This window comes from Falco peregrinus, chromosome 5 (genome assembly GCF_023634155.1).
Source record: "Falco peregrinus isolate bFalPer1 chromosome 5, bFalPer1.pri, whole genome shotgun sequence".
Classification (NCBI taxonomy): Eukaryota; Metazoa; Chordata; class Aves; order Falconiformes; family Falconidae; genus Falco; species Falco peregrinus.
Window position 1 is genome coordinate 32,442,666 of NC_073725.1, and position 24,822 is coordinate 32,467,487.

General features: G+C 41.5%; 1 long non-coding RNA gene across 4 annotated transcripts in view; it reads right to left on the bottom strand.

Moving 5' to 3' along the window:
- Positions 1-23,098, bottom strand: part of LOC129784503 (uncharacterized) — a 140,862-nt gene extending 117,764 nt beyond the window's left edge. For 3 of the 4 annotated variants that reach the window (XR_008747322.1, XR_008747323.1, XR_008747325.1), the window contains exon 1: positions 22,959-23,098. This is a non-coding gene — a long non-coding RNA (uncharacterized LOC129784503). The remainder of the gene's footprint in view (positions 1-22,958) is intronic. The other variant, XR_008747324.1, reaches the window with a different exon arrangement.
- Positions 23,099-24,822: the final 1,724 nt, after the last annotated feature.

Below are 24,822 nucleotides of genomic sequence, written 5' to 3' on the forward strand. Positions count from 1 at the left end.
TCACAGAATTGTGGGAATAACACACTTACTCATCTAGTCTAATGTACTATATAGTAAGAAATGAATCAAATTTTACACAGTCATTAACCTAGGTCCGCCACCCACCCCAGTTTGAGTGAGAGAGACCTGGTTTTGGTGGGAAATATCTTCAGGGCAGAGACTGAGTGAACAAATATTTGAATGCTGCAAACATGCAAAGCACATGATACTGGGCACCATGTGTACCCTGGCTGGCTATGTAGTGAGACGCTACTTCGGAGGCAATAGACTGTACTTCATTCACAACCTGTATATTTTAAAAAACCAAGTAAAACCAGACCCCAAATCACAATTTTTGAACATAAGCCAGGAGAAAGCCACTCAGGATCTCCTGACAAGTATCTGGAGACACCTTCCTCACAGCTGACTACAGAAGGATCTTAGGGAGATGAAAATAGCTTCAGTGTGAGTCCATCCACAAGAATCACTGTCTCTATCCTCACATTTGAAATCTTCGAGCGGGAAGTCACTGTGGACAGTACTCTCAAGCCAAAATCCTAAATTCCTGCCCTGTCGTTTCTGGCATTAGTACTATTTTTTTTTTTTTATTTTTTTTTTTTTCCAAAAAGAGAATTATTTTCATCACATGAACCACGGACATGTCTCATGGCAGGGACTGGTTTCTGTTTCACCTAACATCTCATTGTCAATACACCTTGCCATATACTGCCCAACTTTAATGGCATATCTCACAATGAGCATATTATACCCACTTTCTTCATCCTTCCACAATAGCTACTGGCACTGAAATGCTGCCCGCTGTGAACACCGTGAAGAAAGCTGCACTTTCCACTCCTCAGGGTGAGAGACGCGTAAAGGGAAAGATCTTATATCTCACGAGAGCAATACAAACCAACACTTGCACATGTGCACACCTTGGGAGGTTGTCTGTTCTTAATACACTTGTCCCTTTGCATATTTTTGGACCATTTTCCCTCCATGACTACTGGACCATCCTAGAGTTGAAATAGTAAGGACCAATCTAATAAAGGATTTTTAACAGTGCCACAATAAAAGATCTTGGCATTAAAATATTTTTCTCTCAAATATTAGTAATGTTATGAAAATATTTAAAATCATGTTCTGATTTTTTTTTTCAGAAATACAGTGCATATTGTTAAAGGGGTGGTACTAAGCAGACTAACATGATTATTCCTGCTCATCCTGAAAGCTGTCCCTTATTTTTACAGTAATAAACTATATAATACAGGAACTTGAAACACCCTTATCCTTGAGCTTCAGAACACTCAGATAATATTTAGCACAACTTCAGATACTAAAAATCTTTTGTAACTACCCAATTCATCTGTAATGATCAATAGTGTAAACTTATTTATAATGTTCAAGTTTAAAGCTGTTAGCCTTTAAATCCCCCCAATTTTTCAAGCTGAATAAAGGTTGAGACCAATCATCTGAAATGTGATTGCTCAGCTATACCCTGGACAGTAAACAAAATTTGTTTAAGACTAATTTTATTTCAGGCTTGAGAATTTTGGTCATCAAAGTTTGCTTCAATAATCATGTTAGCTCTGCATCAGAACAGATGCTTCCAATTGTACGATTACAGTCCTCAGTTGAAGTCTTTACTCAGGTGAAGTCTTTGTTTAGATAAAAGTCTAATTTATCCCTTTAAACACAAGCCAGCCTACTTTGTAAGAGCACTGTAGGAGGACTAGAGACTGAGCTAGCATCTTGCACTGGAGTTTGCCCTGCTAGAGCATGGATGACCTCTGCTTTCTAAAAAGAAGCTTCAATTATGTTTTTAAAATACCTGAAAGAAAGGTGACAGTTTCCAGGGGTAGGGTTAATTTTGTACTATAACTTCTAAGAGTAACAAGTTTAGTTAGTTACAACTAACTAACAACAAGTTAGTGTGGAAAGTCTGGAGAGTAATTTGAACTTGTGCTTTGATTGCCACTTTAGTTGTGTGGCTCACAGTTGTGCAGAAAAAAAAAATGAAGATTTGGCTGGGAATAATCTAACACCAAATAATAAAAATGTCATTCTAGCAAGACAGGCTCTAATTTGCAGAAGGTCAGAAGGAATACCATAAACAGTATAATCTCTAGGTTCCCACTCTTTCTGTGAAAGTGGATCAGCAAGTCGACACTACGAAGTTTTTAACCACTTTTGACTCTCCTTGCTGTGGAAAGGGTTCATTTCTGTGGTGCACATCTAACAAATAACTCACACAACAGATTGCTATTGGATCAACCTTGATACTAAGTCTCTCTCAATTACAAGAATCAATTCCTTAGTCTTATACTTAGATATTACAATAAGGTTGGACACATTTGTATATTGTATAGTAAAAGTTAATTTGCACATAGTTGGAGTCATCTTGGATGCAACCTGGGAAACGATACCTGCTGGAGCCCAGTGCTCCCTGGCACTTTCACACAGGCACAATCACATCAAAAGGTGATAAATACAGCAAAGTCAAGCACTTGGCAATATGGAAAGACTACAGATAACCTTAATCTGAATTTGGTCCCTTCCCATCTAATCACTTTGTGAACAATAACATAGAAATCCCATGACATAACAAACAGTGTGGTCTTCCATAAAAACTTTGCGTAGTGTAGACTGACAAAGGCAGCTTCACACGCTGAACAGCATGAAGAAATGTTAAGTGTTCTTCCAAAAGAGGTTCTGTGCATGTACCAAGGTGAGAACACACTGGTGAGGATAAAGTCCTGTATGAATAGCAGTTTTTCAGCTAATAGCTCAAATAAATCAAAATAATTTCCTTCTTTCAGTGTTCCCTTATCACAAGTTGGATAGAATCTGCTCAGTTACAGAAATTATGTTGGCTGAAATTGTTTGCATAACCCCTGTCTGCCTCGAGATGAGTCAATTCTGTTGAATCAAGGTTATGTTTGGTTTTGTTTTTAACTCAGCAATGCTACAGCTCTGTTTTCATGTCTGGCTGTATTTTAACTCCCACACTGCACCTGACTGGTTTTATGGTATCCACCTACAATGTACCTTTCTTAGATAAAAGATTTTTGCAGTTAAGTCTGTTTAGTTTTTTCCATTCAGGTATGACGGGTCAATACCACAGGATATTTTTCAAAGAAATCACATCAAATGTGAAATAGTATAAGAATAATTTCCTGAGCGATCTTTGGGGGAAAAAAAATAGGCCTAAATAAACTCAGTCTTTAAACTTAGTTTTTGGCTTCCAGTGAAAACGGGCTAATTTCCTGAAATCTGTGATATTCTGTTACAGTCCTTATCTCATGACTCTTGTTAATTTCCAAGAATAGATATTAGACATCATCTGATGTGATAATGTGTTATGTTATAAGTCTGATATGAATCATCTCCAAGTAAAGCTGTGGCACCAAGCTGACTGCTCCCTGTACAGGATCTGGCATACAAATTTCTCTGCTGCCATAAATTTGAATTATGACACAGGAAATACCAAACTTACCCACTTACCCACTAGTAAAGCCAAAATACTTATCTGGATCATTTGCCCTGAAGTGATTGATGCATGACAAGTTTTAATTATGTGTTTTATCCTGGACCTGCTCCACAAAGAGAAGCTAGTAAGCCAAGAAAAAAAGGCATTTTTTGAGAGCTGCATTCTTAAGAAGCTTTAGCATAAGCCAGTTAGAAACACTTTCTTTCTCATGCAGAATTTAAGCAATGCTCGTAGGTGTGTGTGCATCAGGTCTCCCTGTCACTCTTATGGTCTAACTGATGGCTGATCAAAACTTCTTGCCGGGACCAAATGGACTACAAAAATGCTGGGAAGAGAGCTGAAATACTGAAGAGGTGTGGACATCAGAATGAGTCCAATACAAAGGCTTAACATTTTATCTGCTGGCAGCAGGTGCCTGCAAAATGGCAAAGACTCAGAAAGACTCAGAAAGCAGATTTTTGATCATAGCACCATCTGTTAAACCAAGTTTTTAACAGATTTTGGTTAACAAAAGAAGGTTAGTTATGAAATTATATTGTAGCAAGTTGAGTACTGTACACCACAGGAGAATGAATTTTAAAGGAAGGTGGGGAAAAAAAGAGGCTGTTAGAGAGCTGCTGAATCCAGCAGCCAAAGAAAGGCAAGGCTGCCTCTGGCACGTCCCAGGTCCAGCAAGGCCAGTAGGCATGCACAGAAACCACATCTGCATATACGTAGCCATCCACACAGATCGACACAGGCAGGCACACTCAGCACACACCATGAACAGCAGCCCCATCCTGTTTGCCTCTCCGGCAGACCAGGATGAAGGTCCATTAATAGGAATATATATGTGCATGTGTACAAGGTGGATCCAGGCAGCAGCTGTCCAGCCCAGACACTGCCCAGTAGCTGTCCATGGATCCCAGTCTCCCCGGTTGCTGGCACTGGGGCATACAGGCCCTCAAGGCTGCAGGGCCCATGCAGAGCCCTCTTGCACACCCTCATAACCGCCTCTCAGCCAGCCCCGGACACCACGATCGATCTCTCCAGCAGTTGCCCTGGACCTCCTGGTTCCCACGGTAGCCAATTCTTCCAGTGTTCTCACACACAGTGACACACACATCTTATGGCTGTTTTGAAATCTGGCTGTCAGGACAGGTCTCCTACTTGTGGGCTAGCCCAGTTTGATATGTGATAGTTACTGCACACTAGCACAGGTACTCTTACTCGGTGTCGTTACTGGTGCCAGTCGTGTGGCCCCTGCGACCATGGCCGGACTCCAGCTGCTGGCACACAGACCTCCAGGCAGACAGGCACACAGAGGCAGTCCCCTCACACAGCAAAACAGTTAGAAATGGAGTTAATAAGAAGGTAGGACAGACTGCACTGGTCAGGTGTAGGGCATGGCCAGATAAGCCTACTGACCATCAGCCTGTTTACCTACAACTAGCCCCGACTCTGTTTTCCCACATTTCTTCCGTCCCAAACTGCCTTGATCCCTCTCTTTCCCTGTCTTTGGTTCCTCCCCTAAATCTCCCATAATAAATCTTGTGCCATCCCAAAATACTCTTCCCTGCATCCTGTAATGTGTCCCACACCCCCAGGCAATGTCCCCTTCAGTGCAAAAAGGTGCTCTGCAGAGCAGCTGTCACTGGTGCTGGCTGTCACCCCCAGTACATGGGGCTGAAGGCACCACTGGGACAGCCCTGGAAGGAACCACATCCCTTTCCCTGACTGGGTTATGAGGTTCTCCCACCTGCCATTGTGCCCCTGAGCTCCTTTGTGTCTGTGGAGATGAGCTTTTTATCCCATAAGCTAGCAAAGTATTTCTGTCAGCCTTGGATCTGGTCATGCAGTTTTGTGGCTGAGGCACAAGAGGACCCTGTTAATGATGCACAGGAACAGAGGACTAGCCCTCACCTAGCTAGACCATGGCGAGCCCCTGAAGTCAGCCTTTACAAAGCAACTGGAATATTACAAGCGAAAAACATCACCAGCTCAGACTGAACCTTAAAAGGGACTCTGTCACTGTGATCACAATGAGGAATCAAAAATACCACAAGAGACCTGAGGCAAAAATCTCCAAGGCCATGTTCACAGCACAAGGAGTCCCACAAATTAGAGCAAGAGCAGACAGCAGGATGACATGTGATGTTTGGAAAAAAATACAAGAGGCTCAGTGGTTTATATCTCTTTGCCTGAGCTTGCATTGCCATTCAAGTGTGCAAAACCTGGGTAAATATAAAAGGCATCAGAATTGCTAGGTCAGGGCAATTACTTCTGTAATAAAGAGCAACATTGCAGTAGGAGATTATCAGACTACTCTTTTGCACTGAAAGCAGAAAGGATTGCATCAGTTTTGACAGAGATCTGTAGGTCAGTGTAGGAAAGACCTGCAAATCTGGATTAAAGCACTGGGCATCAAGGAAACCTCACTACTCTAACAACCAAATAGCTCAACCACAATAGCCATTTCAGCTGGTTCCCAGAATATCCATCTGCTGCTCTAGGTCACTGGGATAGTAAAAACTCCTGGCTCCTCTGTGGCTAGTACCACATGCATCAGATACTACATGCCCCCCCAGCCTCCCACTCCACCCTCTTAATGTGGAGGCAAAAGCAGCAGATGTTTTTGGTTACTTTGTGTCAGGCTATTTGTAAATGTAGATGAAGGTTCTGACTGCGGGCACCCAACAGTTCTGCCACATCTCCCTGCAAGGGCTCCCAGTCACCTCTGCTGGGCCACACTGGTCTGCATAATAGAGAACTTGTCAGTATTTGAAATTCCTTTGCCTGGCAATGTCCACTGTTAGGTAACAATCCTTTTATGTTTTTTGAAAGAAGATGGAGGGAGGAGTACCTTTGGGAGGCTTTGATACCAGTTGCTTGGAGCCACTTGTATGATACATCTCATCCTTTATTATACAGTAATGCTTAGACTGTACACAATGTGAGGCTATAACTTGCATCCTGCAGTACCTCTTTTCCCCATATCCCCACCCTCCAACAGGCTCCCCAGTTGTCCAGACAGCATGTGACATGCCTTGGCACCCTCACAGCCTCTGCCCCCATGGTTGCACCCCATGGATAAGCAGGCACAGCTTGCTGGGGCTGGTGCATGCCCAGGTCTTGCTGCAGAACTGGGAAACAGCCAAGGCACATACCTGGTAGGAGCCGAGACACAGAATGAGAGACTCCTTGGCTCCATGGTGCTGCTGAACAACACATTAAATGTTGCGACCTTGGCCACCTTTCGAAATGGCCCTCAGCCCTTTTACACTGTAAAGGTAACACACTTCAGCTGGGTTTGCCATCCATCCAACTACAAAACTGTCACTGCAAGCAATGGGGAAAGGCTCTCTCTTACTTTGGACAGTGAGATGTAGTATAAGGAAAATTAATATGCCTTCTATATTCTCTATTTATGTATCAACTTCACCATTTGTGTAAAGCCTCTTAAAGAAGATGAGATTCCTTCAAGTGACGATGGAGGAAAAGGAAAAGAGAAGGAAAGGATAAACCCAGGTATTTTTTTCCCAAAAAACGTGTAGTTTAAATAAAATTCTTACACAGAATATTTCATTATCACTAGTGTTAGATAAAAAAAAATCTCATCTGTTCTCACTGTAGCCTCTGGTTCTGTCATTCTGTTTCTTTTCATGTAAATTATTACAAAATGCTGCTGCTGCTGTGCATTCACCTTTCTGGCTGCTCTGGGAGATACCACCTTGGGCCACCAGAGCAGCTTTTCTGTTTGGAATGCATTACTCTCCAGCTTGCAAAAGGTTTTTCCACTATTATAAGGTACATTTGTGTTATACTTAGAGCATTTCTACCCTGAGGTAGTGTCAGACTGGCATCACCCAGAAATGCAGCCATGACACAGCGATGATCTTGTTAAATGCTGAATAAAAGCTGTTAATATGCTAGAGTACTGCCTGGTGAACGGCAAAGTCCTGCACCATCTTGTATCCGCTGCACAGTGCACTGTCAGCAAAACCCTCTCCTTGCCGTGCTATCCACCTCTTCCTTTGGTTGTCCATTTGTGTGCCTTTAAAATCTTTTAGCCACAAAGTGTGAAAAGGCTGCACTGATTTAGGCTCAGAATATTTTTTTCAATAGTCAACTGTTTCAGAAGCATTTTCTTAAAGCATCTATAAATATTTTTAAAAGGTGACTCACAGCACATTTTTTCAGGTTCCCATTTAGTTAGAATCCTAGAAAATACATCGCACTTTGCATCCTCTCATGAAACACTCATGAAATAATTTAAGAATAACCCAAGAAACTGTTGCAAGAGACTTTGCATGCCTGCATACCTTCTCATTGAGCAGGGCAGGTGAAGTGGTCACCAGGTTTACAGTTTCACAGGTTCCTTGGATCCACAAGGAAGAGGATAAGAGATCCCCGGGAGGGTTTTCTTTCTCCACATTGTTGCTTCTTTCTTAGAAATGAATGCCCAGCTTTATTAGTGATCAGAAATCTCTAAGTCAGCATAGATGGTTGTTGCTGCCTCATCCGTTGACTTCACTCCTACAGCCCTGATCCCATGGGCTCACAGCAAAAACAAAAACCCCAGCCACATAATCTAGAGAGGCATGGATACCATGAACCACTGACCAGAGGTAAGATCTTCTGGATCTGTGAAGAGGAAGAAACAGCGGCTAATGCAAGTGTGTGAAAGCCACAGGGAGAACCGGCACTCTGCTGCTGACACACAGAGAGAGGCTGCACCCGCCTCGGGGAGCCTCTGGCCACAGAGAGCAGTGATGCTAAACTTCAGCTGCCAGAAAGCAAAGAGAAAGTAAATGCAAGTTTTGCCTTTTGCAAAGCCATTGATAAACACTATCTTTCTGCATGAGAGTAAATCACAGGCAATTTAAAATTCTGCACTGCAAGAGATACAAGAGCACTCCCACAGCCTCATTCAGTGATTCTCTTTCCTTTCTCCCAGCTCATGGATTAGATTACAGAGAGATGCTTTCTGTATTTACACTATTTGTTATATTCTTGTTAAGTTTTCCCTGCTAGCCACCTTAACTGATAAAATACTGAGTTAAGCAGGAGTTTGACTCATTGTGGCTCATTATATTGCCTTCTTACCTATTTCATATCATTTGCTCAAAAGAGAAGGGTCACCTCTCCTTGGCTCGCACTTGGTACGTTGTTTGCACCCTCCTAAGCAGGTATTAACCTGACCTGTTGGTACAGCAGAACTTTGTGCTCACATTTTCACAGAGCAGGACACAGCATATTAGAGCAAAGCCTTGTGAAATCAAACTGATAGTTCCTGTAAAATCTCAGACACCCTTCAGCAGTATTTCCTGACCCTCAGAACCTCATGACAATGGTATTAAACTAAAGATTTTAGTATTACTTCTATTTAATTTCTTTTTCACAGTTTTTCTGTTACTGTACCCATGGACTCCATTTGGTGATGAATTCCCAGCACAAGTTTAGCATTTATTTTCCGTAGTTTTAAGACTACTCTGAGCTGGCAAAACACAAGGGCAAGAGCACCTTTTGGGGAGAGGTTTCCTCGCCCAACACAGCAAAACACAGAGACCCTTATCTTCGCATTCATTCATGTAGAATGACGTCTCCCTCCAGACGATTGCACTGACTTTCAGTCTTGCTTCATCGGCAGCCTTGAGGAAAACACACAAAATAATCCCTGCGACACCTAGATGGTGCATTGAGAGGCTGGAGTGAAGAGAATCTCCGGAGTTCCCTGCCTGCATGGAAGCAGCCAGAGCCACTCTCCAACAGCTACACAAAAGAGCCTCTGTCTCTGATGATGAGAGATCCTTTTGAAGCTTGGGAATCCTGCCCGGCAGCATTTCATATCTGGCCATCTTTAGGTTTGGAGCAAAGAAGAATGGGAAGGAAGACAAAGATGGGAAAGAGCAGGGAATAAAAAAGGTAGGATCTGCTCAGAACTGGCTAAGAGCCTGTGACAACAACATGCATTTTGCACTACCACACCTATGCCATTTTTTGGCTTAACATTTTCTTATCAGTCAGCACGGAAATTTCCAGTTTGTTTTTGACATTTTTACCAGAGAGTGGGCAATTGCTAAAGAGATATAATTCACTATTAAGAAACATAAAACATCCTCAATATAAAGGTACATTGTAAAACATAAGCGCAAACCAGAAGCACGCAGTTTCATTTCAAAGAATGCATGCATTGCTCATTTCTCTATCAGATTATGGGGAATTCTTTACACAAATGAATTCCAAATACCTGCAGATAAACTGCTTATGTTTGATTATGAATATTTCCAGGTTTAGAAAACTCTGATTTGCTTCTTAGGTCCCTGCTGTGGTGAGGTTACGAAATACTTTTACCCCTCTGTCTTGCTTTCTCCACTCATAAACCATAAAACTACCTTGCTGATATCTGTAAAAATATTGTAGCTGATTCTCATACCACAGCATGCATTCACTTTTCAAAGATCAAAAACATCCTAGAAGTTAAACTTTTAATGTAACAAATCTGTTCCTTGAAGATATTTTCCTTCACCACTGTCAACTTCATCTTTCCCTGATGTAGAAAACAGAAAAGCTTAATTCACCTGTCTGATCAACTGTTCTGGTTATTGTTGTTATTCTACCTTATTCAATTAAATATCATTTACTATGGCTGCAGTGGCAGAAAATGGCTTACAAAATAAATTACTCTTTCACTCTCAGGTCTTTGAATAAAAAAAGAATCAACAATTCATTACATTTGTGTTCCTTTCTTTAAAATGCATAACCTTGGTCTTATGAGAAAAGAACCCTAATATTAGATATTTCAGAGGCAAAAGCAAGTACTAAGTGTAAGACTTTTCTGACTGATATAAAAGGGCTCAAGAAATTCCTCTCCACATCTGAAAAAAAGGACAGACTATGATTCATCAAGGCCAAAGCAAGAATGGTAGAGAAAGAAGTAGATCTCAAGAATCAGTGATTCTATCACAAGTTTTAAAACTTAAAATCTTTCTTTTTTGAAAGTGTCAGAATTTCACTTTCTTCTGAGTATGCTTCCCAATGCTTGCAGCACTTCTGCTTTTTATCAAAGACTTGTAAAACTTCAAAATTTTCTTCATTACTTTACTGTAACAGGGTCTCTTATGAAATGTTCAGCCCAGAGACGGCCTGGCTGTGATCTCTGATCTGTGTGGAACTCAAAGGTGATGCCAGGTGACCAGCCCCAAAGCTCTGCTGGGGTGCTGCCATGCCTAAGCGCCCAGGTAATCTCAGCTGTCCACCACCTCATCCATGTCCTGCTGAAGGGGCCCCAGGAGGCCACTGCCACACTCTCCTGGCTACCAGCCACATTTCTTGGAGCTGCCTGTCCCCTCCATTCTCCAAACAGCTGATACTGGTCTGGCTGTGCAAGAAATGGGTGTGAGGGGAGGAAGATTAGGGAAAGTTTGCTATTCCTTCATTAGTGCTTTCATTTTGCTGTAATGTGTGAACACCTGCAAAGACAGGGGAAAAATAAAATAAAAATATTTCAGCATTTTCCTCTTCCTCCTACAGGTCAAGACAGGAACGTGAAGGAAAATCCCCTAACGATTAATTTAATGGGTGAGGAGATAGGGATTTTTTTTTTACACACCTAAGTAGATAATAGTGAATGCTGACATTTTTATTTAAGGTCTAAAATCTGTCCTCAAAGAGGTAGGAATAGCTGGGTGAAAGTCTGCATTGTGGGAGAGGCATAGGAGTCTGAAATACTGCCCCTCTTAGCCTCAGAAAAAAAATAAATAAAATATTTAAAGCCTATGAATATAATTTATTTGTGACTTGCCTACAACTACCGTGCTCACTGACTTCACTTGATCTACGCTGGTGGAGTTCATCAGCCTGGCAGAAGTGCTGCTACATTACAGTGCACTGACTCGATTAAAACAGTGCGCAAGCAGCTAAACTGGGGCAGCCCTACATTTACCAGAGCCTCGGCTGGCCCCGGCGGCTCAGGAGAGAAGCCAGCCCTAGCAGAGGGGGGGTGTAGGCAGGCTGCCCTCCACTGCACACCTGGAAGCCTGCATTTGCCAAAAAGAAGCCTCAGCGAGTTCCCTTGTCAGGGGACCGACCCTTACACTCCCGGGGAAGATGTCCCCCTGGGAACAGCATCTCTTTGCTCACGAAGGAGCAGTCGCAGAGCCCTGAGCAGAGCCACTCTGCGATTGCACTTCAGTTGTGCTCATATGCACATAACTTCTTGGTTGCATTACAGTGGTCAGACCAGTGAAAAGGCAAAAATCAGCAGCCATTAAGAGTTATCAAGGTTCAAACACACCCACTACCTCTGCCGCGATTCACTTGATGGGGAGCAGAGAACCATGACTGAAATCCAGCTCATCAGCACCAAGTCAAATATTTGCCATCTCTCCAGGTAGATCCCACTTGACGTCCGAGCTGGCGCCAGCCGGACTCCTGGCTGTTAGCTGATGAGACATCATAAAAACTCAGAAGCAGCAGTTACCTCATACGCAAACAGGTACTTATTAACATCTCCTTACTGGGTCTGACACAGCATAACATGTCCTGTATTCTTTCTGAAATAAGTAGACAGAGGCCCTGAGAGTTTCAATTATAATTATTATTACTGCTAATAGCCAGGAACATTAGGGCACTTACCACCAGCCAGTTGCTCCCCACCTGGGAACCTCTGCTGGGAGCACAAGCGGGTGACTCACCCCTCCTCTTCTTCTGGGACTTTGCTCTTTCTTCTGAGTATTTGAAGTCCACATCATCATTACAAGGTTTTACTTTCTTTTTTTTTTTTTTTCCCCCTTTTTAAAAGGAGTATTTTCTTTCTTGCATGGGATCTTGTGGCATCCTTGCCAGGAGCTGTTACTCTGAATGGTCAGAGAGGAGTTTTACCAGGATAGTTACAGCTCCCAGCTTTCTGCTGAAATTTTTGGAGACAAACATCTATTCATTTCAGTCAAATAGCCCAGGACCTTTCTCTTGCACTTGGCACATTCATAAAACAGGTATTACTTTCTCTTTCCTATCCTGCATCAAAACACAGCCTAGCTTTCCTACAGTCATTTTAGTCACAGCAGTTTAACCAGGAGGAATTACTAATACTGTTTTGAGCGGGGAAGCTCAGTACAGAAAGGTCAAGTGGCTTACCCCAGATAGCTGAGCAGGTATGACACACATAGTAGTGAAGCCCAGGTCTACTGCGCACAGGAGCTTTCCTGTGCAGCATAGCAGAGCTGCAGCAGGGTCCTGGTCCTGAGGGGCTCCTTTAGGATCTTCCACAGGATAAATAACTACAATTTCCCACTAACACTCCAAGCATTTCCTGCTATTAAGCTGTTGTTGGTTAACACAGTAATGTCAGGATATCAGATTTAAAATATTTGGCACCTAGAGCCACAATTAGGCTCAAAAGGATGTTGCCCAGATTGTCAGAGGCAAATAATACCGGCATCTTGCACTCTTTTAGCATCAACTGCTTGCCCAAGTGCCTAGGTATAAGTTCCATTCCTAGCAGATGTCACCCAAATTAAAAAAGACTGTTCTTTACCATAAATTCACAGTATTTTCAGCATGTTGGATTAGTATCTGTGATGAAGAGCTTTGCATTTGACTGAAAGAAGCAGCTTTTTTTCTCTGAACTGAGGAGCAGCTGACTTTTGTGGCCTTCTCTCTTTTTTGTCCAGGCCTAATTGTCTTGGGAAAAATGACCCGTTTATCGATTTAAACAAAACAACTGCTCTCCAGAACAGACCAATAAAAGAGGATTTATCTGAGGAGCTACGGGTTTATTGGCTATTGGTTTAAGCTGTTTGTCCTGTTTTAGGAGAGTAACATTTTTATTAGGTTTTTTCCCCCCCTGTTGAAAAGGCTATTAATTATATTGTCATAAGTAAGGAGCTACATTGTTTAATATGGCCGTTAAAAAGGAGGTTTATAGATCACATGATCACAAGGGTTCACTTAGGTCTTGTAGTAATTAATAGGAATGGATGTACAGCAGCAGTTCACAACGTGCTCGTTTGACCTTTTCGCCCTACATATTCGACCTCTTTGGGAGTGTTTTATGTAACCTCCCCAAAACCCGACCTTCATTGCCCTCTGCTGGCTACACCGCTTACTGACTGTGCACGAACTGGGACGCGGGCTGGGCAAGTGACAGGGCACCTGGACAAGGCTGCTAGAGGTAGGAGCTGTCTCAGGGACGGCAACCATGTTAACGACCTTAACCATGGTTACCTACAGGTACATCGCAGGAAGCACACTGCCGCTTAGGGCAGGCACATCATGTTAGGGACAGAGTGAATCTTCCTACAACAAAAAAATATTTCAAAAAAACCCCCCGTATTAGTTCAAACCTGTACAGTAGAGCCTGCTCTGATAATCCAGCAGACATTGTACTTTACTAAATATCTTTAAAGACTTTTTTAACGCCTGCATTTAAAACAATTTTATTTCCAGATCAGTGTAAGAATAGCCAATTTCTGCAATATCATAACATGTCTACCGGTGTCTCACAGGAACTGGCCAGGCAGCGCTGCAGAATGGTAGCCAGCCCTCCGTTACTGAGATGTATTTTGTCTCATTTCAACAGTGAATGGTATTGCTTGGTAACACGGTGATTTATGTAAAATGTGGTTATGGGCACAATCCAGCCTCTCACAGATGCATTTCCATGAAACCAGGGAATTTGCTGGTTATTTGGTTGGCAGGGGCAGCTGAGGGGCCAGAGCTGAAGCAAGCACTGTTGCAGAGCTCATCCCTCTACTTTAGCAGTGAAAAGTGTACGCTGCAGGTTAAGCGCGCTTGAGGGGTGGGGACATTTGAATTGTGGTTGTCTTTACTACATGTATTTCTTGAATAAGTACAATGTTGTTGTGCCTTCTTTCACAAGCATCTAATTCACTAACACTGAAAATACTCTCCCTTCACACATTCTCCATGTGCTTGGCAGGTGCTGATCACACATGCTGTAGGAAGCTGGCTTTGAAAGAGAGATAAAAATCCCCTTTCTGGCAGAGATAATGCAGCTCATGATTCTCTGGGTCTTTTATTTTTTCAGCCATATCCTTTCCCTTGAAAATGGTTCTGAGAAGATGTTTTTGCCAAATATAAGATAGCATATTTGGCAGAGCACCAAGTAGGCATTTTTTCACCAAGTAGGAGGTTCATATTACACAAGTTGAACCCTACAGGTGCTTTACATAAAAAAAAAAAAAAAATTAAAATGAGGAGAACAGAATATTCTGGGCATCTTGAGTTTTCATCAATTAGATCAAAATGTAATCACAGTGTAGTGGACCTAGAAAACTATGGAGTGGAGCTGTCCTTGAGGAAGAAAGAATTACCCTACATTAAAAAAAAATTATATAAAGAGCAAACAGAAAAGAAAGTTAAATGAGTCATGGTCTTGGAATGGAGAAGCGGGTATTTCTCTTGTTCTGTCTGAGTTCCCCTTGAAAATCAGCAGTGATAGTGCCCTGTGGTTTTCTTTGAAAGGGTTTCAGGACACAGAGGACTGCATCTGTTTTCCCACGGTTCATCTGCGGACTTTACCAATGCTGTCTGTAACTATCAAGCCAGTTACTGGAAACTCTTGAGGCTCTGCTAGGTCTGCCAGGTAAGATGAGGTTGTCACACAAGACCTCTGCGTTCCCTGTGGACAAGAAAGGAAAGTCCCCTCTAAGTAGCTGTCATGGGGCCCTTTAACACTGTATACACCTTTTCCTTTAAAGGGAAGAGAGAGGGGGAGATTGCTATTTTGTTAAATTCACCTTTCAATAATAAGTTTATGCAGCTCCCTAGTTCCGATCCCTTATTCTTCATCACTTAGACTCTTTTCAACACAGTGGATAATATGCTGTAAGAAGAAAGCTGGGTTTTTCATTGGAGGAAAAGATGAGACCTGACTGACAGCCTAGCGAGAAGATGCTCAGCGTGCAAGGACCTTCCAGCCTTCCTGAAGTGCCTCTAGCCAATGTGCTATACAATCAAGGCACAAATGTTTAAACCTTAATTTAATTCATCTGATTCCCTCCAGTCTAATTTGACTGTTAAATCACACATCCTGAAGGAGAAAACAGCTGTGTTAAGTCCAGTGAGCTGCATGTACCTAGAAATGTGAGGCATTCTTTGCTCTAGCTCAGCAGGCTCTGTATGGAGACTCACAGGTTTGTTTGTCTGATTGAGGGTCAGTCAGAAGTGAACAGTACAGTGTGGGCAGGGGAAGTGTCCTCAAACTGAGGTAATGCTGAAAGTGGCTACAGCCAAATTCCTCAGCATCACAATGGTTTCCCACCTGTGACTCATCTGTCTGTCTTGCTGTGACCGTGTATCTGCTTTACACAGCCCCAGAAGGGAATGCTTCCTGTCACACACCTCCTGGGCTTCAAAACAAACATGTAGTGTGACCTAATGCTTCACACCCAGTACGAATTAACCTTAAGAAATTATATCATTAAACTGATGTGCTCCTGGAGGTTGTTAAGCAAGTCATATGTTAGAGAGCTAAGCAGCTGTCCAGTTATCAGACATTTGGTCTTTATATAGTCAGGATTCTGGATACTGACTGGAGTTAAATGCCAAAATAAAGTGAGATGCATTTGGGATTTAAAAAAAAAATAACAGAATGTCAAGACACCTTGAAGAGTTGAAAGCAGAGCATTTACACTCCCAGGAGATAAGACGGTGAGACCATAAATCCTGCCCTGTCATTAGAACCAAACATTAGAGTATCTGGTCTGTTCAAGAAAACCCACAGAAATGGGAAATGTCATTTATGAATAATTATCCCTTTTTCTGGGCTCCTACTCACTTTACAAAGTCATCTGTAAAAATGGCCCCACCTCCATCAGAGCAAAGGGAAAAGAAAATTTATTCTTGACAAGATGACAAAATGTCAGGAGGGGTCCTCAGCAGGATCCTAGGAAACTGATTAAAAAGAAGACAGGCTTCTTTCTAAAATGTTATAAATTCATATTTTCTAATGGTGTCCCATGGCTTTTTCCTATTCTCCATTAGTCTGGAATGGAAAATGTTCAAAGGATCTTGCCATGAAAACAATTCCTATAGAATAATGAAAATCTCTGCTTCCATCTTGAAAGCAACATGAGCCTGCTATCCATTAAAACAACAGACAACAAATGAAGTTTCCATCCAAGTTCTGGGAAAGGGAAATGTAAACTCATATTCGTCTCTCCCTTGTCCCTTTTGATGTCATACGTACATTCATCAAAGAAATGCAGAAACAAATTGCGTGGAGGATAATGAGTTTGAGGGAAAGTTTCAGAAACTTCTGGCTTCTCTTTTAACAAACACCAAATCAACAACACATCGTTAGCTCATAAGAGACCCTATCCAAAATCAGTGAAATCAGTGGGAAAGCTTCCAGTTGGCTACGGCAAGCTCTGAATCAACAAAAGTGCAATTACAGATGTTTAAAATTTTTTACAGTGAAATTACTTTTTTAATGAAAAATATCTTTTTAACAACAGTGACATTCTCTTGGGACCATTTGCTTTCATTTATGTACTTTTGTCTCTTTGGTAGAGCAGGCTGGACATAAATAAATAAATAAATTTCCATCTCACCCATCCCCCAAACTTTTAAAATTCATTTATTTCTATTTTACTGGAAAAATATGAGAAACTGCATGAAGCCTGGAAGGGCTCAAGAAGGCAGCACAGTGGTCAGATCAGAGAGCTGGACCACCTGGAAAGCTGGTTGCTTGGTAGAAGCAGGGGAGAAATGATCCCAGAGGTGGGCAGCTTAGCCAGTTCTCTTACTTTCTTGGTTGTCCCAGCAAGCAACTCCTTTCTTCTTTGTCTTTTTTGATGTTGCACACAAATTGATTAAAGAAATGCAGAAATTATATTGCATGGAGTCTAAGAAAACTTACAGAAAGTCTTAAAATATGTAAGCAGAATTGATAGATTCCAAACAAGTAGTACATTTGAGCAGAAACGGAGAACATCAGCTGTTTCTTGGTCAGCTGCAGGTATATGGGAACTATACATGATCACCCATGACAGCCTGCAGAGTTCTCTTTCATCATTCTTCCCTCAGCTGTCCATTCAGTTTACTGAAAAACAATAAAATTGTTTTGCAAGTCTCCATCTTCCACCATAATACCTAGAAGATCATCTTGCTGAGCGTTTGTTTTTTTGGTTGTTTGGTTTTTTGGGTTTTTTTAAGAAGTAATTTTCCCCTTCAATAGAAAGCACCGCACACATGAGACTGATCTGCCCTCAACAAGTGAAACACACCTGTGGTAACATCAAACATCTGGTTTCCTGAAGGTGTCCAGACAAGTACAGTGGCTACAATTATCTGTGTGCATTTAGACATGCTCTTATTTAGGAAAGGGTTATCAGTTGTTGCATTTGGTGTAGGTGTCAAGTAGTGAGGGGGCTGCAGGTGTGGCCCCTGTGAGAAGAGGCCAGCTCCAGGAGACTTACCACAGGACACAGGTGAGCACCACCCAAGCTGGCGGTGCCTCTGGGAAAATGTATTTAAGAAAGGGCACAGACACCAAACAGGCAGATGAGTAAGTGAAAAAGTGAGAAAGAGCACAGTGAACACCAAGGCCAGAGAATGAGGGGGGGAGGAGAAGCTCCCTGCAGCCTGTGGAGAAGACCATGGTGGAGTGGATGTCCACACTGCAGCCCAGGGAGGACCTCATTCCAACATTAGCGGATATTTTCTGAGAGAGCAGCAGCCTGTGGGAAGGCCACACAGGAGCTGGTTTATCTGAAGGACTACAGTCTGTGGAAAGGACCCATGCTGGAGCAAGGGGAAAAACGTGAGGAGGAATGAGCAGCAGAGAGGAGCTGCTAGGGACTGCCCATGGCCTCCCACATGGCCCATCCTGCCTGTGCTGCTCGGGGTGGAGAGGAAGTATAGGTGTCAGGAATGAAGGAATAAATTGAGCCTGAGGAAAAACGGGTGAGTAGGGGGAATGTGTTGCTTTAATCCTTGGTTTTGTTTTTGCTTTTGGCTATCTAAATGTATTTTAATTGCCAATAAATTAATTTTCCAAAAAAAAAGTTGTCTGCTTTGCCTGGGATGGTAACTGGAAGTGATATCCCTGTCCTTATCTCAACCGACAAGCTTTTTAATCCTATTTTCTCACCGTGTACTGCTGAGGAGAGGGAGTGAGCAACTGGGGGGCTGTGTCTAGCTGCTGGCCACATTTAACTCACCATAGTTGTATACCTTTCTGTTGCTACTGGCTATCAGTTGCATTGCACTACTGTCTCAACATTAATGACATCATTTTTCCCTTCCTTCTTTTCAACTCTTATACAGTGTTGCACATATTTCATGCTATCCTGCCATCCCCTCAAGAACAGTCTCCAGCCTTGTGTTTAGCATTACTAAAATCTGGAGTAATAGTGCTTCTCCTTCCTGCCCCCCACCCCCACGTGTTTTAATTAGCAAAATCTTTGAGCCTTGAAAAGAGATTTACTACATGTCAGCACATGAATTGATGTTACTTGAGCCCATAACACTTTCTCTGTTATTTCATAGCCATAATTTACTGCATGCAAGCATCCTGTTTATTTTGCTAACTACTGATGCATATTGGCCAAACAGATTTGCTGAGATCTCTGCTTAATAACAGCACTCCTGAACAGAACTGGGAGCTGGGAAGCCCTGGTCGTCTGCAGCATCTGAAGACATTATGCCCACAGAAACCAGAACAGGCAGATTCTCAACTTTGTTATCACAGTTGCTCTTCTGATTTGCAGTGTTTAGAAATCCACTTAGCAGAGCAGGCCTGTCTGCAAGAACTAAGAGCATGAGTTAAATCCTCACACCTTGACCACAGTCAGCCAAGTTAGAAACGGCTGCCTGCCTATCAAGTTAGGTCAGAAGCGATTGTTACCAGTTACACCACCCCCTTAGGAGCTATGGCTGGCATAAAATAGGCTATTCCCACTGCACTAGCCCATAGGATTATGTAGGTGTAGGCAGAAGCTGAAATAACTGTCTGGCACCCAAAAAAAAAAAAAATATCATCTTTGATTTGTATCTTTCTATCCAGTGCTGTTATACACCATGCACAAATTGCACATTTGTATTCATCTCCTTTTAATAACAAATTGTCAGGACAATTACCCAGTTAAGTCTTGTCTATTGTGTTGTTTTTCTTTCCCAGCTCTCACTTTTTCCATCTTTCTCCTCTTTTACGCTCCTCTAACAATCCTTTCTTTTATGTGGAGGGAAATAACACTCCACCCAAACTGACATTGCCTTGCTGACTGGCACAAGGTCTGTGTCACTTCTCAAGGTAAGTTTCTGAGCTTAGGACACAGATCTTGAGCCTGAATGTGTCTTATGGGTAACATCCCAGTATATACTAGAATTTTCCACGTTTATCCAATGCTGTAGTATTACGTTTCCTGAATACTGCCACATGGCTTGAATAAGATGCAAAACGCATTATACTTTCTGTGCATACAGAAGTATGTGAAAAAAAAATATGTTTGTTTTCCATATGTAGGAACTCTATGAACTCTGTTTTTCTCTAAATACATTCAGAGGTCCATGACCACATCTGACAATGTTTCCTGTCATCCCTTCGTGTTTCCTATAAAAATCCAGTATGCTACCATAAATGTCAAGAATGAGGCCAGATAGTTTCAATTAATTGTTTCAAGAAGATGCCTTTTCAATCACAGCTTCTTACTCAAAGTGCAGCTGTTTGGGTCACATTACACGTCAAGAGGCAAACTTCATGATTACTGATATTTTCTGTATGTGTAAGTCTCAGAAGGCAAGGAAGTGTGGAGTGCCTACATAAAAGAGCATTTCATAGTGAGAATTGCTTCAGGCACATACACTGCCACTGAAAGGATGGGAATCTTGAGAGGAATATGCCAGTCCTGGATAGATTAGCTCCATTTGATGTGCGCCATGGTGACCGGAGCTGCATAAGACCTACAGTTATACCATGCCAATGTTCCCAGCAAACAGGTGAGTATTAATAGATGTTGCTTTCATCATGGCCAAAGGCAGCACATTCTGAAGTCAGTGGAAAGGCTTTCAAAGACAATGAAGAACTTTGATGACATGGTTGTTTTCTGTGATTTAGCCAAGAACTTAAAGAAAACGTAAGCAGGAGGCCTTGTAGATGACCATGTACAAAATACTACTGCTTTTTGCTACTTTATCAGTTTTTTCCCTAGGTTTCAATCTAAAAAAACCCTTCTTGGAGACAGAAGGGTCTGGAAGACATGCATCCTATTAGAAACCTGAAACAGCAGTGTTGCAAAGCTAGGAAACCTTGCTGTGGTACGCCATATAAACCAAATCTGCCAGGCAGGCATGGATTTGTATTACCTGACCTGTGTTAGTTCATCGATTTAAATACCTCCTGCAAAACTGAGATAATTCGGTTCAGCTGAAAAGCTTGCTAGTGAGGTGCTTACGAAGGGAGAGACTCCTTTCCCTGTCTATAGCCTCTAACACAGCTGAGAGACTCCACAAATAGAGACTCTTCTGCTTACTCAAAGCAATAACCTCTACAGCCATTAGCTGCACAATCCCATAAACAGAATTCCTTATTGCCTGCTTCCAAAATCTTTTTTCCACCCCATCTTAATGTAAGGTGTTTCTGTGCAGCTGAACTGCGTCCCACAGGAGCAGATGCAGACCTCTTTAGGTAGGTATGTTGAACTTGCACATTCTTGCACACAATGACCTAAACCACCAACAGTACCAGGGACCTCCTCCACCCATGAAAGTAAGCGGGAGGACTGCCAGTAACTGATTGTCGCAGCACTCTCGAGACTATCAAGCTGCAACAAGGTCTTTTACCATCTCATACCAGCACTCTCTTCACATCAGTCCCTCTGCTGCCTTCTCCTCATCTCATCTCACCTCACCCAGGGCATGCTCACTCTCTTCTCTCTGCTTTTCCTCTCTCCTCTTCTCTTCCTCGGCTGCTCTCTCTCCATTGGCTCTCAACCACTTAACCAGCCAGCTGCACCTTATCTACATCGGCCAACCCGCCACCTGTGAAGCCAACCCACAGCTGTATGTTATCAATGCTAATTAACCTGCCTTCATTCCTCTACAACTGATGGCTTTAACAAATCAACTCAAGCTTTAAACTTTTCTATTAAAAAATAAAATTAAAAATTAATACAACTCTTTCTTTTTTTGTAGTGTGAAATTTTAAAAAACTGTAAAAAGTGTTACAGTTGCATCACACTACTGCCAAAGTTCTGAAAAGGAAGTTCTGTCTAGACATTTTTAGACTTATCTATACTTTATTCATCTCTGAAAAAATATTTAGGTCCTGCTGTGGTACATGCAGTTTGGTTGATACAGCTAAAGGTTTGTAAAACTTCTCTTGCACATCCTGTTCTTTGAAGAATGAAAAAAAAGCTAGTTATAGAAAGCCTTGAACAAGTTAATTTTTTTGTGGTAGGAAGTGTACTTCTAGCTGGGGAGAGGAACAACTGACTGCATATGGAACTTCCAGGTAAGACCATTTTTCAGATATTTTTTTAAAATACTTTGCTAGTTAATCGCATTTCTCTTGGTGTTCTAACACTGTTCTTCAACTACATTGTCTTCTAGAAGCTTATCCTTTTATACAGTTCGTATTTAGGTAATTGTTTTTATCACAGCCATTTGCCATGAAAATACAAAGTAATAATTCAGGATAAGGTTTGTACATGATGAGGAAAACAGTAAAGCAATTAAACATTTCACATGAGAAACTATTACTACTGTTCACTTGTTACAATAAACAGTAATAATGAAAATATTACTGCTGATTTTTGCAGCGTTCCAGGAGTCATCTCTTTTCCCAGCTTAAAACTCAACTGCATTACAACATGCTGTAAAAACTCACATGGACCTTACATCTCTGTCAGAACAGTTCAGTGAAAGCTCTGATGGACATAATACTATAACCGTGAAATAAGTATAACTAGAATTGGTAGGCAGTAACATCATAACACACATATTATGAATGTATTCTAATGCATTCTCCAGGGGCAAAAACGTACCAAAGATACTGTGATGCCATAACATAGAAATGGGTATTTCCAAAATAACTTATGAAAATGATAGTTCATAAGCAGTGGGAAATGCAGCTCCTGAGACCCATCATGAGTACGACTAACAAGCATTGCTGAAGAGTCACAGAAAATATATCTCAGGCAAACATGGGAGAAATTATTCAAGTCCATTTTACACAACAGAAAATATACCCAGAGAAGTCAATAGGAATGACTATAAAATACTAATTGGTGGTTAAAATGTGACATAAAAATTGACAGATCTAATTAATACTTTGGAAAGCAAAATTTTAAAGTCACAAAGGCAGAGATGTCAGGTATCAGAAGTATGTGAATCAGAAGGCAAATCTGATAAAATATCATTAAATAAATTACGCAAGTGAATAAAATAAGGAGTTACAAGAAATCTACATAACATTTTTTTTGCCTCTTTTTTTTTTTTTTTTTTTTTTTTTTTAATTCATAGAAGTTGGTTGTAAGTAGCCTACCTTAGATCTTCATTTTTATGGTAGAAAAGATGAAGCATCATCAAGATGTTCAAGCACTATTAAGATTCTCATAGAGAAGATACAGGAATAAACTAATTTTGAAAGTGACTTCCCAATCATTTCTTCACTGATGTAAATTATCTTTAATAACGATAATCAAAGGAGGTAGACACATTTCCTCAGTGGCAGTTCTCCCAGAAGAAGTCCACGTCTGTGTTCACAGCTACAAAAGATTTTTTTTTTCATTTCATACAGGATTATGTAGCAATTCTTTAGGATTGAGAATATAAGAAAATATTCTTCCCTCTTAGTCCTGCTGAGAGACAAAGGAAACACAGAGCCTGATCTTCGCTTCTTGTGCAGTTGACTGTATCGCCTGCGCTTTCCTCAGGCCACCAGCTCGTCCCACAGTGGGTTATACCTACAGCGGTCATGTGATGTAGAACAGACATGCAAGTACTATATGTACTTCATCAGTCACCAGCTTGAGGCCCCCTCCACATCACAGTTGACTTCACTGGTGTAGGATGAAACTCATACTGAAAGAAACAGGGCACGGCTAGAGGCTGGGGAACTAGTGTTTTGTGCTGTGTTTTGGTCTTGTGGTATTACGGGCACCTGTGAGTTGGGAGTGTGCGCACCAAACACTGTGACAGCTAGGAGAGCATAAAGGAAGCTTTGAACCTTTTCGCACTCCAGACTTCTCTTGTGGGCCTTTTGGATAGACCCAGCAAGCTGCCTTGGATAACCTGAGTCAGGTTAACCTAGACCCCATTTTCAGAATGAAGAACCGCACTTTGGGAAGAAAGAACCGATCTGTTACTTCAACTCTACATTTGGATACTGTGAGCTCTTTTTCTGCATTATTTAGGAGTGTCTGTGACGGTCACAGCTTACCAGCAGAGTACTGGCACTCCAGCAGTGAAGCACCATGCCATCTAAAATTTGGCGGGGGTATTTGATATTTTTGTTCTTCTTCTCTACTTTCAAGACCTCCCCCCATTTCTTCTGCTGTTTTCCTCATGCAACAGCCTTGTCCAAAACTTCCCGTTTATTTTTCATTGATAAAATTTCTCAGTGGTTTTGTAAATATTCATTATTTATTATGTGTAATGATTTAGAAATAGGACATCAAATTACATTATTGTCAATATTGCACAAATGCATAAAATTCAGACATACCACTCACCGAAGATATTGTGTACAGTATTTTGATAAAAAGTAAAAGTCAGGACCAAAGAATAGTGGAATGGATGAAAAAATGCCAAGGAAGACTACTATAGCTGCAAAAACGTGTAGACTGGGTACTTAGGGTAGTCTGAGATGATAAATTCTACATAAAATTAAGTATTTTTTTCCATCTACTACCTACATTTGTACATTTGCAATGGCATTTCTCTCAGCACTGTTAGTTTACTAGTTTCAATTATGTCTGCTGATATGATTTTTTCCAAGTTTTCATCTTCCTTGGCAGAAAATGCTTTGGAGATTCACCTCTGTGATAAATTCTGATATATATATATATATATATATATATATTTCCAAATCCCATTTTCCATATGCTTCTATGACTATTAGAGACATATGAGCATATCAAGGGGAGTTTTAAGAGCTGCTTACAGATTGTGCCACGGACAAAACAGCAAACCAGGTTCATTCTTCTCATGCCCAAGAACTTTTCCTTCCTTTAGGGCATGGTTGTGAAAACAGAATGTTTATTAATGTAAATTTGCAGGCTTGAGCTTTAAATCTGTAATTGTGAACTGCTAAATAAACCCAAGAGATTGCCTTTAGGTCTGTGCCTGGTTTTAAACACAGTTTTATTCTGTGGTTGCCCTATTTAACCTTTTCTGCTTTTTCACTC